This window comes from Haliotis asinina, chromosome 11, assembly GCF_037392515.1.
Source record: "Haliotis asinina isolate JCU_RB_2024 chromosome 11, JCU_Hal_asi_v2, whole genome shotgun sequence".
NCBI lineage: Eukaryota > Metazoa > Mollusca > Gastropoda > Lepetellida > Haliotidae > Haliotis > Haliotis asinina.
In genome coordinates, this window is record NC_090290.1 from 32802043 (window position 1) to 32814085 (window position 12043).

The 12043-nt window shown below is 40.4% G+C and overlaps 1 pseudogene; it reads right to left on the reverse strand.

Annotated features, from left to right (window-relative positions):
• The window catches only part of LOC137255371 (mucin-19-like), a 194076-nt pseudogene that overhangs the window by 138759 nt on the left and 43274 nt on the right, over positions 1–12043 (reverse strand).

Below are 12043 nucleotides of genomic sequence, written 5' to 3' on the forward strand. Positions count from 1 at the left end.
CGTCAGCATAGTATATACATTATCATTCAGTCTATGAGCGTTTAATCACATCGGAAAATGTTATGTACGTTGTTTATTCAATCAGCACGTAGTCTCTACAGACATACCCTAGGACTTGTGGTTTCCTTCGGAGGCACGGAAGTGAAGATCGTTTTAGATGTGACCTTCACTGTGTCAACATAGGGTGACTCGTCCAAAGGTATTTGTGACAGAGGGTTGTCTGTATTACCGACTGGGGATGATGTCGGTGCGGGTGATGGGTTCTCACTTGGGTTCATCAGATCAATCTTGTCACATGGGGTCGTTTCTGTAACGATGTCATACAACCATGTGTCATAACATATTGTGGAAGTGTTTGTAAAAGCAAGTCATAGGTCTTCATTTTCATTAAAACAGAACCAACTCTAACTAACCCAGCACATTAGGGATATGATGGGCACATATATCACATCAACAATATCGCACGTGTGAACTGTACATTCGACCCTAGGACACGATTGTATTACGTTTTTCCAACATTAACAAAGACAAAATGGGGCAAAAATGTCCCATTGAAAAGGACTTTGCTAACAAAGTATTGCAAAGTGACGTACAAAACCATTTCTGTACTGAACCACAAAATATACTTGTGACATTATTTCTTTTACCCGTTGTTGTTCCACTGGTTGTGGTTGTTCCACTTGTAGTTGTTGTACCACTGGTTGTGGTAGTTCCACTTGTGGTTGTCGTTGCACTGGTTGTGGTTGTTCCACTTGTGGTTGTCCCTAATGAAAACAATGGAATTTGGTATGACCATCCAGTCTGTGTTTTATCAACAGCAGAAAAACAGGGCATTTAACCAATGTCATCATCAGACAGGGTATCTGAGATATATCACAGATCTACGTGTTCAACATTCTCTCAAGCTTGAAGTACCAAAACAAACAAACATCAACGCCAGTTAAGTGTGCAAGGGTACACTTCGAGTCAGCTAAATCGTTCTTTATAAAGAAGTTTCAAATGTAATCCTAATGGATGACGTCTCTTTAGCATCTCTAATGAATCCATCCTTAAAGTACAATTCGCGTAAATCACATTGACGGTTCCTTTCCGTGCAAGAAATGTGAAGTATCCTTCACCACATGGTACACACGCTCAGCCTCACCTGTTGTCTCGTGCTGGCATATGACAATTTCAGATACCGAGCCAGTTGCTGGCACAAGGATGTCTGATACTTTGCCATTGACGGGAACCTGAACATGAAAGCAACAGCATGAAACTTTCACATAATCAATTTATGCATCAACGGATGCAATGCAAATTTGAGCTTATACACTCAAGACAACAGAAGTCGAGCATATCGGCTAAGCAATAAAAGCGAAGAGCTGGCATTTCAAAAGAAAGTCTCTGAAAGAGCTGACAATCATTTCTTCATATATGTAGCCTCGAAAGCTTGAATAAATACTTACTTCAAAAACAGATGGATTTTGTGGATCCTCAGTGCCAACACGTTCTTCGAAGACTTCAGGTTTGTCTTTTCCAGCTGGAGTGGTTACTGTCACTGGATTTGTACTTGGTGTAACTGGCACAGTAGTGAGGAAAACTGGTTTGCCATCAACGGTACCTGGGGTACTGCTAGAGGTATCAACTGGTGTCCCATTGACACTGAAGTCCTCAGGTTTGTCGTCAGTTACCAAGATAATCGTATCAGTTGAAGGTTTGACAGGGAACTCAGTCTCCTACAAAGTTCAAACAAAATGCTTATTACCTTCACTTGAAAATTCTTTCACCACAATCAAATGGTTAAAAACAAATCTTCTTTGCGCTCATACATTCTTCAAGCCAATATTTTACACCAACTTTATTAAACTGCTCGTCAGCATAGTATATACATTATCATTCAGTCTATGAGCGTTTAATCACATCGGAAAATGTTATGTACGTTGTTTATTCAATCAGCACGTAGTCTCTACAGACATACCCTAGGACTTGTGGTTTCCTTCGGAGGCACGGAAGTGAAGATCGTTTTAGATGTGACCTTCACTGTGTCAACATAGGGTGACTCGTCCAAAGGTATTTGTGACAGAGGGTTGTCTGTATTACCGACTGGGGATGATGTCGGTGCGGGTGATGGGTTCTCACTTGGGTTCATCAGATCAATCTTGTCACATGGGGTCGTTTCTGTAACGATGTCATACAACCATGTGTCATAACATATTGTGGAAGTGTTTGTAAAAGCAAGTCATAGGTCTTCATTTTCATTAAAACAGAACCAACTCTAACTAACCCAGCACATTAGGGATATGATGGGCACATATATCACATCAACAATATCGCACGTGTGAACTGTACATTCGACCCTAGGACACGATTGTATTACGTTTTTCCAACATTAACAAAGACAAAATGGGGCAAAAATGTCCCATTGAAAAGGACTTTGCTAACAAAGTATTGCAAAGTGACGTACAAAACCATTTCTGTACTGAACCACAAAATATACTTGTGACATTATTTCTTTTACCCGTTGTTGTTCCACTGGTTGTGGTTGTTCCACTTGTAGTTGTTGTACCACTGGTTGTGGTAGTTCCACTTGTGGTTGTCGTTGCACTGGTTGTGGTTGTTCCACTTGTGGTTGTCCCTAATGAAAACAATGGAATTTGGTATGACCATCCAGTCTGTGTTTTATCAACAGCAGAAAAACAGGGCATTTAACCAATGTCATCATCAGACAGGGTATCTGAGATATATCACAGATCTACGTGTTCAACATTCTCTCAAGCTTGAAGTACCAAAACAAACAAACATCAACGCCAGTTAAGTGTGCAAGGGTACACTTCGAGTCAGCTAAATCGTTCTTTATAAAGAAGTTTCAAATGTAATCCTAATGGATGACGTCTCTTTAGCATCTCTAATGAATCCATCCTTAAAGTACAATTCGCGTAAATCACATTGACGGTTCCTTTCCGTGCAAGAAATGTGAAGTATCCTTCACCACATGGTACACACGCTCAGCCTCACCTGTTGTCTCGTGCTGGCATATGACAATTTCAGATACCGAGCCAGTTGCTGGCACAAGGATGTCTGATACTTTGCCATTGACGGGAACCTGAACATGAAAGCAACAGCATGAAACTTTCACATAATCAATTTATGCATCAACGGATGCAATGCAAATTTGAGCTTATACACTCAAGACAACAGAAGTCGAGCATATCGGCTAAGCAATAAAAGCGAAGAGCTGGCATTTCAAAAGAAAGTCTCTGAAAGAGCTGACAATCATTTCTTCATATATGTAGCCTCGAAAGCTTGAATAAATACTTACTTCAAAAACAGATGGATTTTGTGGATCCTCAGTGCCAACACGTTCTTCGAAGACTTCAGGTTTGTCTTTTCCAGCTGGAGTGGTTACTGTCACTGGATTTGTACTTGGTGTAACTGGCACAGTAGTGAGGAAAACTGGTTTGCCATCAACGGTACCTGGGGTACTGCTAGAGGTATCAACTGGTGTCCCATTGACACTGAAGTCCTCAGGTTTGTCGTCAGTTACCAAGATAATCGTATCAGTTGAAGGTTTGACAGGGAACTCAGTCTCCTACAAAGTTCAAACAAAATGCTTATTACCTTCACTTGAAAATTCTTTCACCACAATCAAATGGTTAAAAACAAATCTTCTTTGCGCTCATACATTCTTCAAGCCAATATTTTACACCAACTTTATTAAACTGCTCGTCAGCATAGTATATACATTATCATTCAGTCTATGAGCGTTTAATCACATCGGAAAATGTTATGTACGTTGTTTATTCAATCAGCACGTAGTCTCTACAGACATACCCTAGGACTTGTGGTTTCCTTCGGAGGCACGGAAGTGAAGATCGTTTTAGATGTGACCTTCACTGTGTCAACATAGGGTGACTCGTCCAAAGGTATTTGTGACAGAGGGTTGTCTGTATTACCGACTGGGGATGATGTCGGTGCGGGTGATGGGTTCTCACTTGGGTTCATCAGATCAATCTTGTCACATGGGGTCGTTTCTGTAACGATGTCATACAACCATGTGTCATAACATATTGTGGAAGTGTTTGTAAAAGCAAGTCATAGGTCTTCATTTTCATTAAAACAGAACCAACTCTAACTAACCCAGCACATTAGGGATATGATGGGCACATATATCACATCAACAATATCGCACGTGTGAACTGTACATTCGACCCTAGGACACGATTGTATTACGTTTTTCCAACATTAACAAAGACAAAATGGGGCAAAAATGTCCCATTGAAAAGGACTTTGCTAACAAAGTATTGCAAAGTGACGTACAAAACCATTTCTGTACTGAACCACAAAATATACTTGTGACATTATTTCTTTTACCCGTTGTTGTTCCACTGGTTGTGGTTGTTCCACTTGTAGTTGTTGTACCACTGGTTGTGGTAGTTCCACTTGTGGTTGTCGTTGCACTGGTTGTGGTTGTCCCTAATGAAAACAATGGAATTTGGTATGACCATCCAGTCTGTGTTTTATCAACAGCAGAAAAACAGGGCATTTAACCAATGTCATCATCAGACAGGGTATCTGAGATATATCACAGATCTACGTGTTCAACATTCTCTCAAGCTTGAAGTACCAAAACAAACAAACATCAACGCCAGTTAAGTGTGCAAGGGTACACTTCGAGTCAGCTAAATCGTTCTTTATAAAGAAGTTTCAAATGTAATCCTAATGGATGACGTCTCTTTAGCATCTCTAATGAATCCATCCTTAAAGTACAATTCGCGTAAATCACATTGACGGTTCCTTTCCGTGCAAGAAATGTGAAGTATCCTTCACCACATGGTACACACGGGCAGCCTCACCTGTTGTCTCGTGCTGGCATATGACAATTTCAGATACCGTGCTAGTTGCTGGCACAAGGATGTCTGATACTTTGCCATTGACGGGAACCTGAACATGAAAGCAACAGCATGAAACTTTCACATAATCAATTCATGTATCAACGGATGCAATGCAAATGGGACTTTATACACTCAAGACTACAGAAGTTGAGCATATCGGCTAAGTAATAAAAGCGAAGAGCTGGCATTTCTAAAGAAAGTCTCTGAAAGAGCTGACAATCATTTCTTCATATATGTAGCCTCGAAAGCTGGAATAAATACTTACTTCAACAACAGATGGATTTTGTGGATCCTCAGTGCCAACACGTTCTTCGAAGACTTCAGGTTTGTCTTTTCCAGCTGGAGTGGTTACTGTCACTGGATTTGTACTTGGTGTAACTGGCACAGTAGTGAGGAAAACTGGTTTGCCATCAACGGTACCTGGGGTACTGCTAGAGGTATCAACTGGTGTCCCATTGACACTGAAGTCCTCAGGTTTGTCGTCAGTTACCAAGATAATCGTATCAGTTGAAGGTTTGACAGGGAACTCAGTCTCCTACAAAGTTCAAACAAAATGCTTTATTACCTTCACTTGAAAATTCTTTCACCACAATCAAATGGTTAAAAACAAATCTTCTTTGCGCTCATACATTCTTCAAGCCAATATTTTACACCAACTTTATTAAACTGCTCGTCAGCATAGTATATACATTATCATTCAGTCTATGAGCGTTTAATCACATCGGAAAATGTTATGTACGTTGTTTATTCAATCAGCACGTAGTCTCTACAGACATACCCTAGGATTTGTGGTTTCCTTAGGAGGCACTGAAGTGAAGATCGTTTTAGATGTGACCTTCACTGTGTCAACATAGGGTGACTCGTCCAAAGGTATTTGTGACAGAGGGTTGTCTGTATTACCGACTGGGGATGATGTCGGTGCGGGTGATGGGTTCTCACTTGGGTTCATCAGATCAATCTTGTCACATGGGGTCGTTTCTGTAACGATGTCATACAACCATGTGTCATAACATATTGTGGAAGTGTTTGTAAAAGCAAGTCATAGGTCTTCATTTTCATTAAAACAGAACCAACTCTAACTAACCCAGCACATTAGGGATATGATGGGCACATATATCACATCAACAATATCGCACGTGTGAACTGTACATTCGACCCTAGGACACGATTTTATTACGTTTTTCCAACAGTAACAAGGACAAAATGGGGCAAAAATGTCCCATTGAAAAGGACTTTGCTAACAAAGTATTGCAAAGTGACGTACAAAACCATTTCTGTACTGAACCACAAAATATACTTGTGACATTATTTCTTTTACCTGTTGTTGTTCCACTGGTTGTGGTTGTTCCACTCGTAGTGGTTGTTCCACTTGTGGTTGTTGTTGCACTGGTAGTGGTTGTTCCACTTGTAGTTGTTGTACCACTGGTTGTGGTAGTTCCACTTGTGGTTGTCGTTGCACTGGTTGTGGTTGTTCCACTTGTGGTTGTCCCTAATGGAAACAATGGAATTAGGTATGACCATCCAGTCTGTGTTTTATCAACAGCAGAAAAACAGGGCATTTAACCATTGTCATCATCAGACAGGGTATCTGAGATATATCACAGATCTACGTGTTCAACATTCTCTCAAGCTTGAAGTACCAAAACAAACAAACATCAACGCCAGTTAAGTGTGCAAGGGTACACTTCGAGTCAGCTAAATCGTTCTTTATAAAGAAGTTTCAAATGTAATCCTAATGGATGACGTCTCTTTAGCATCTCTAATGAATCCATCCTTAAAGTACAATTCGCGTAAATCACATTGACGGTTCCTTTCCGTGCAAGAAATGTGAAGTATCCTTCACCACATGGTACACACGCTCAGCCTCACCTGTTGTCTCGTGCTGGCATATGACAATTTCAGATACCGAGCTAGTTGCTGGCACAAGGATGTCTGATACTTTGCCATTGACGGGAACCTGAACATGAAAGCAACAGCATGAAACTTTCACATAATCAATTTATGCATCAACGGATGCAATGCAAATTTGAGCTAATACACTCAAGACAACAGAAGTCGAGCATATCGGCTAAGCAATAAAAGCGAAGAGCTGGCATTTCTAAAGAAAGTCTCTGAAAGAGCTGACAATCATTTCTTCATATATGTAGCCTCGAAAGCTTGAATAAATACTTACTTCAAAAACAGATGGATTTTGTGGATCCTCAGTGCCAACACGTTCTTCGAAGACTTCAGGTTTGTCTTTTCCAGCTGGAGTGGTTACTGTCACTGGATTTGTACTTGGTGTAACTGGCACAGTAGTGAGGAAAACTGGTTTGCCATCAACGGTACCTGGGGTACTGCTAGAGGTATCAACTGGTGTCCCATTGACACTGAAGTCCTCAGGTTTGTCGTCAGTTACCAAGATAATCGTATCAGTTGAAGGTTTGACAGGGAACTCAGTCTCCTACAAAGTTCAAACAAAATGCTTATTACCTTCACTTGAAAATTCTTTCACCACAATCAAATGGTTAAAAACAAATCTTCTTTGCGCTCATACATTCTTCAAGCCAATATTTTACACCAACTTTATTAAACTGCTCGTCAGCATAGTATATACATTATCATTCAGTCTATGAGCGTTTAATCACATCGGAAAATGTTATGTACGTTGTTTATTCAATCAGCACGTAGTCTCTACAGACATACCCTAGGACTTGTGGTTTCCTTCGGAGGCACGGAAGTGAAGATCGTTTTAGATGTGACCTTCACTGTGTCAACATAGGGTGACTCGTCCAAAGGTATTTGTGACAGAGGGTTGTCTGTATTACCGACTGGGGATGATGTCGGTGCGGGTGATGGGTTCTCACTTGGGTTCATCAGATCAATCCTGTCACATGGGGTCGTTTCTGTAACGATGTCATACAACCATGTGTCATAACATATTGTGGAAGTGTTTGTAAAAGCAAGTCATAGGTCTTCATTTTCATTAAAACAGAACCAACTCTAACTAACCCAGCACATTAGGGATATGATGGGCACATATATCACATCAACAATATCGCACGTGTGAACTGTACATTCGACCCTAGGACACGATTGTATTACGTTTTTCCAACATTAACAAAGACAAAATGGGGCAAAAATGTCCCATTGAAAAGGACTTTGCTAACAAAGTATTGCAAAGTGACGTACAAAACCATTTCTGTACTGAACCACAAAATATACTTGTGACATTATTTCTTTTACCCGTTGTTGTTCCACTGGTTGTGGTTGTTCCACTCGTAGTGGTTGTTCCACTTGTGGTTGTTGTTGCACTGGTTGTGGTTGTTCCACTTGTGGTTGTCCCTAATGGAAACAATGGAATTAGGTATGACCATCCAGTCTGTGTTTTATCAACAGCAGAAAAACAGGGCATTTAACCAATGTCATCATCAGACAGGGTATCTGAGATATATCACAGATCTACGTGTTCAACATTCTTTCAAGCTTGAAGTACCAAAACAAACAAACATCAATGCCAGATAAGTGTGCAAGGGTACACTTCGAGTCAGCTAAATCGTTCTTTATAAAGAAGTTTCATATGTAATCCTAATGGATGACGTCTCTTTAGCATCTCTAATGAATCCATCCTTAAAGTACAATTCGCGTAAATCACATTGACGGTTCCTTTCGGTTCAAGAAATGTCAAGTATCCTTCACCACATGGTACACACGGGCAGCCTCACCTGTTGTCTCGTGCTGGCATATGACAATTTCAGATACCGAGCTAGTTGCTGGCACAAGGATGTCTGATACTTTGCCATTGACGGGAACCTAAGCATGAAAGCAACAACATGAAACTTTCACATAATCAATTCATGCATCAACGGATGCAATACAAATGCGACTTTATACACTCAAGACTACAGAAGTCGAGTATATCGGCTAAGCAATAAAAGCGAAGAGCTGGCATTTCTAAAGAAAGTCTCTGAAAGAGCTGACAATCATTTCTTCATATATGTAGCCTCGAAAGCTTGAATAAATACTTACTTCAAAAACAGATGGATTTTGTGGATCCTCAGTGCCAACACGTTCTTCGAAGACTTCAGGTTTGTCTTTTCCAGCTGGAGTGGTTACTGTCACTGGATTTGTACTTGGTGTAACTGGCACAGTAGTGAGGAAAACTGGTTTGCCATCAACGGTGCCTGGGGTACTGCTAGAGGTATCAACTGGTGTCCCATTGACACTGAAGTCCTCAGGTTTGTCGTCAGTTACCAAGATAATCGTATCAGTTGAAGGTTTGACAGGGAACTCAGTCTCCTACAAAGTTCAAACAAAATGCTTATTACCTTCACTTGAAAATTCTTTCACCACAATCAAATGGTTAAAAACAAATCTTCTTTGCGCTCATACATTCTTCAAGCCAATATTTTACACCAACTTTATTAAACTGCTCGTCAGCATAGTATATACATTATCATTCAGTCTATGAGCGTTTAATCACATCGGAAAATGTTATGTACGTTGTTTATTCAATCAGCACGTAGTCTCTACAGACATACCCTAGGACTTGTGGTTTCCTTCGGAGGCACGGAAGTGAAGATCGTTTTAGATGTGACCTTCACTGTGTCAACATAGGGTGACTCGTCCAAAGGTATTTGTGACAGAGGGTTGTCTGTATTACCGACTGGGGATGATGTCGGTGCGGGTGATGGGTTCTCACTTGGGTTCATCAGATCAATCCTGTCACATGGGGTCGTTTCTGTAACGATGTCATACAACCATGTGTCATAACATATTGTGGAAGTGTTTGTAAAAGCAAGTCATAGGTCTTCATTTTCATTAAAACAGAACCAACTCTAACTAACCCAGCACATTAGGGATATGATGGGCACATATATCACATCAACAATATCGCACGTGTGAACTGTACATTCGACCCTAGGACACGATTGTATTACGTTTTTCCAACATTAACAAAGACAAAATGGGGCAAAAATGTCCCATTGAAAAGGACTTTGCTAACAAAGTATTGCAAAGTGACGTACAAAACCATTTCTGTACTGAACCACAAAATATACTTGTGACATTATTTCTTTTACCCGTTGTTGTTCCACTGGTTGTGGTTGTTCCACTCGTAGTGGTTGTTCCACTTGTGGTTGTTGTTGCACTGGTTGTGGTTGTTCCACTTGTGGTTGTCCCTAATGGAAACAATGGAATTAGGTATGACCATCCAGTCTGTGTTTTATCAACAGCAGAAAAACAGGGCATTTAACCAATGTCATCATCAGACAGGGTATCTGAGATATATCACAGATCTACGTGTTCAACATTCTTTCAAGCTTGAAGTACCAAAACAAACAAACATCAATGCCAGATAAGTGTGCAAGGGTACACTTCGAGTCAGCTAAATCGTTCTTTATAAAGAAGTTTCATATGTAATCCTAATGGATGACGTCTCTTTAGCATCTCTAATGAATCCATCCTTAAAGTACAATTCGCGTAAATCACATTGACGGTTCCTTTCGGTTCAAGAAATGTCAAGTATCCTTCACCACATGGTACACACGGGCAGCCTCACCTGTTGTCTCGTGCTGGCATATGACAATTTCAGATACCGAGCTAGTTGCTGGCACAAGGATGTCTGATACTTTGCCATTGACGGGAACCTAAGCATGAAAGCAACAACATGAAACTTTCACATAATCAATTCATGCATCAACGGATGCAATACAAATGCGACTTTATACACTCAAGACTACAGAAGTCGAGTATATCGGCTAAGCAATAAAAGCGAAGAGCTGGCATTTCTAAAGAAAGTCTCTGAAAGAGCTGACAATCATTTCTTCATATATGTAGCCTCGAAAGCTTGAATAAATACTTACTTCAAAAACAGATGGATTTTGTGGATCCTCAGTGCCAACACGTTCTTCGAAGACTTCAGGTTTGTCTTTTCCAGCTGGAGTGGTTACTGTCACTGGATTTGTACTTGGTGTAACTGGCACAGTAGTGAGGAAAACTGGTTTGCCATCAACGGTGCCTGGGGTACTGCTAGAGGTATCAACTGGTGTCCCATTGACACTGAAGTCCTCAGGTTTGTCGTCAGTTACCAAGATAATCGTATCAGTTGAAGGTTTGACAGGGAACTCAGTCTCCTACAAAGTTCAAACAAAATGCTTTATTACCTTCACTTGAAAATTCTTTCACCACAATCAAATGGTTAAAAACAAATCTTCTTTGCGCTCATACATTCTTCAAGCCAATATTTTACACCAACTTTATTAAACTGCTCGTCAGCATAGTATATACATTATCATTCAGTCTATGAGCGTTTAATCACATCGGAAAATGTTATGTACGTTGTTTATTCAATCAGCACATAGTCTCTACAGACATACCCTAGGATTTGTGGTTTCCGTAGGAGGCACTGAAGTGAAGATCGTTTTAGATGTGACCTTCACTGTGTCAACATAGGGTGACTCGTCCAAAGGTATTTGTGACAGAGGGTTGTCTGTATTACCGACTGGGGATGATGTCGGTGCAGGTGATGGGTTCTCACTTGGGTTCATCAGATCAATCTTGTCACATGGGGTCGTTTCTGTAACGATGTCATACAACCATGTGTCATAACATTTTCTGGAAGTGTTTGTAAAAGCAAGTCATAGGTCTTCATTTTCATTAAAACAAAACCAACTCAAACTAACCCGGCACATTAGGGATATGATGGGCACATATATCACATCAACAATATCGCATGTGTGTACATTCGACCCTAGGACACGATTGTATTACGTTTTTCCAACATTAACAAGGACAAAATGGGGCACAAATGTCCAATTGAAAATTACTTTGGTACTAAGTATTGTAAAGTGACGTAGAAAAACATTTCTGTACTGAGCCACAAAATATACTAGTGACATTATTTCTTTTACCCGTTGTTGTTCCACTGGTTGTGGTTGTTCCACTTGTAGTTGTTGTACCACTGGTTGTGGTTGTTCCACTTGTGGTTGTCCCTAATGGAAACAATGGAATTTGGTATGACCATCCAGTCTGTGTTTTATCAACAGCAGAAAAACAGGGCATTTAACCAATGTCATCATCAGACAGGGTATCTGAGATATATCACAGATCTACGTGTTCAACATTCTTTCAAGCTTGAAGTACCAAAACAAACAAACATCAATGCCAGTTAAGTGTGCAAGGGTACACTT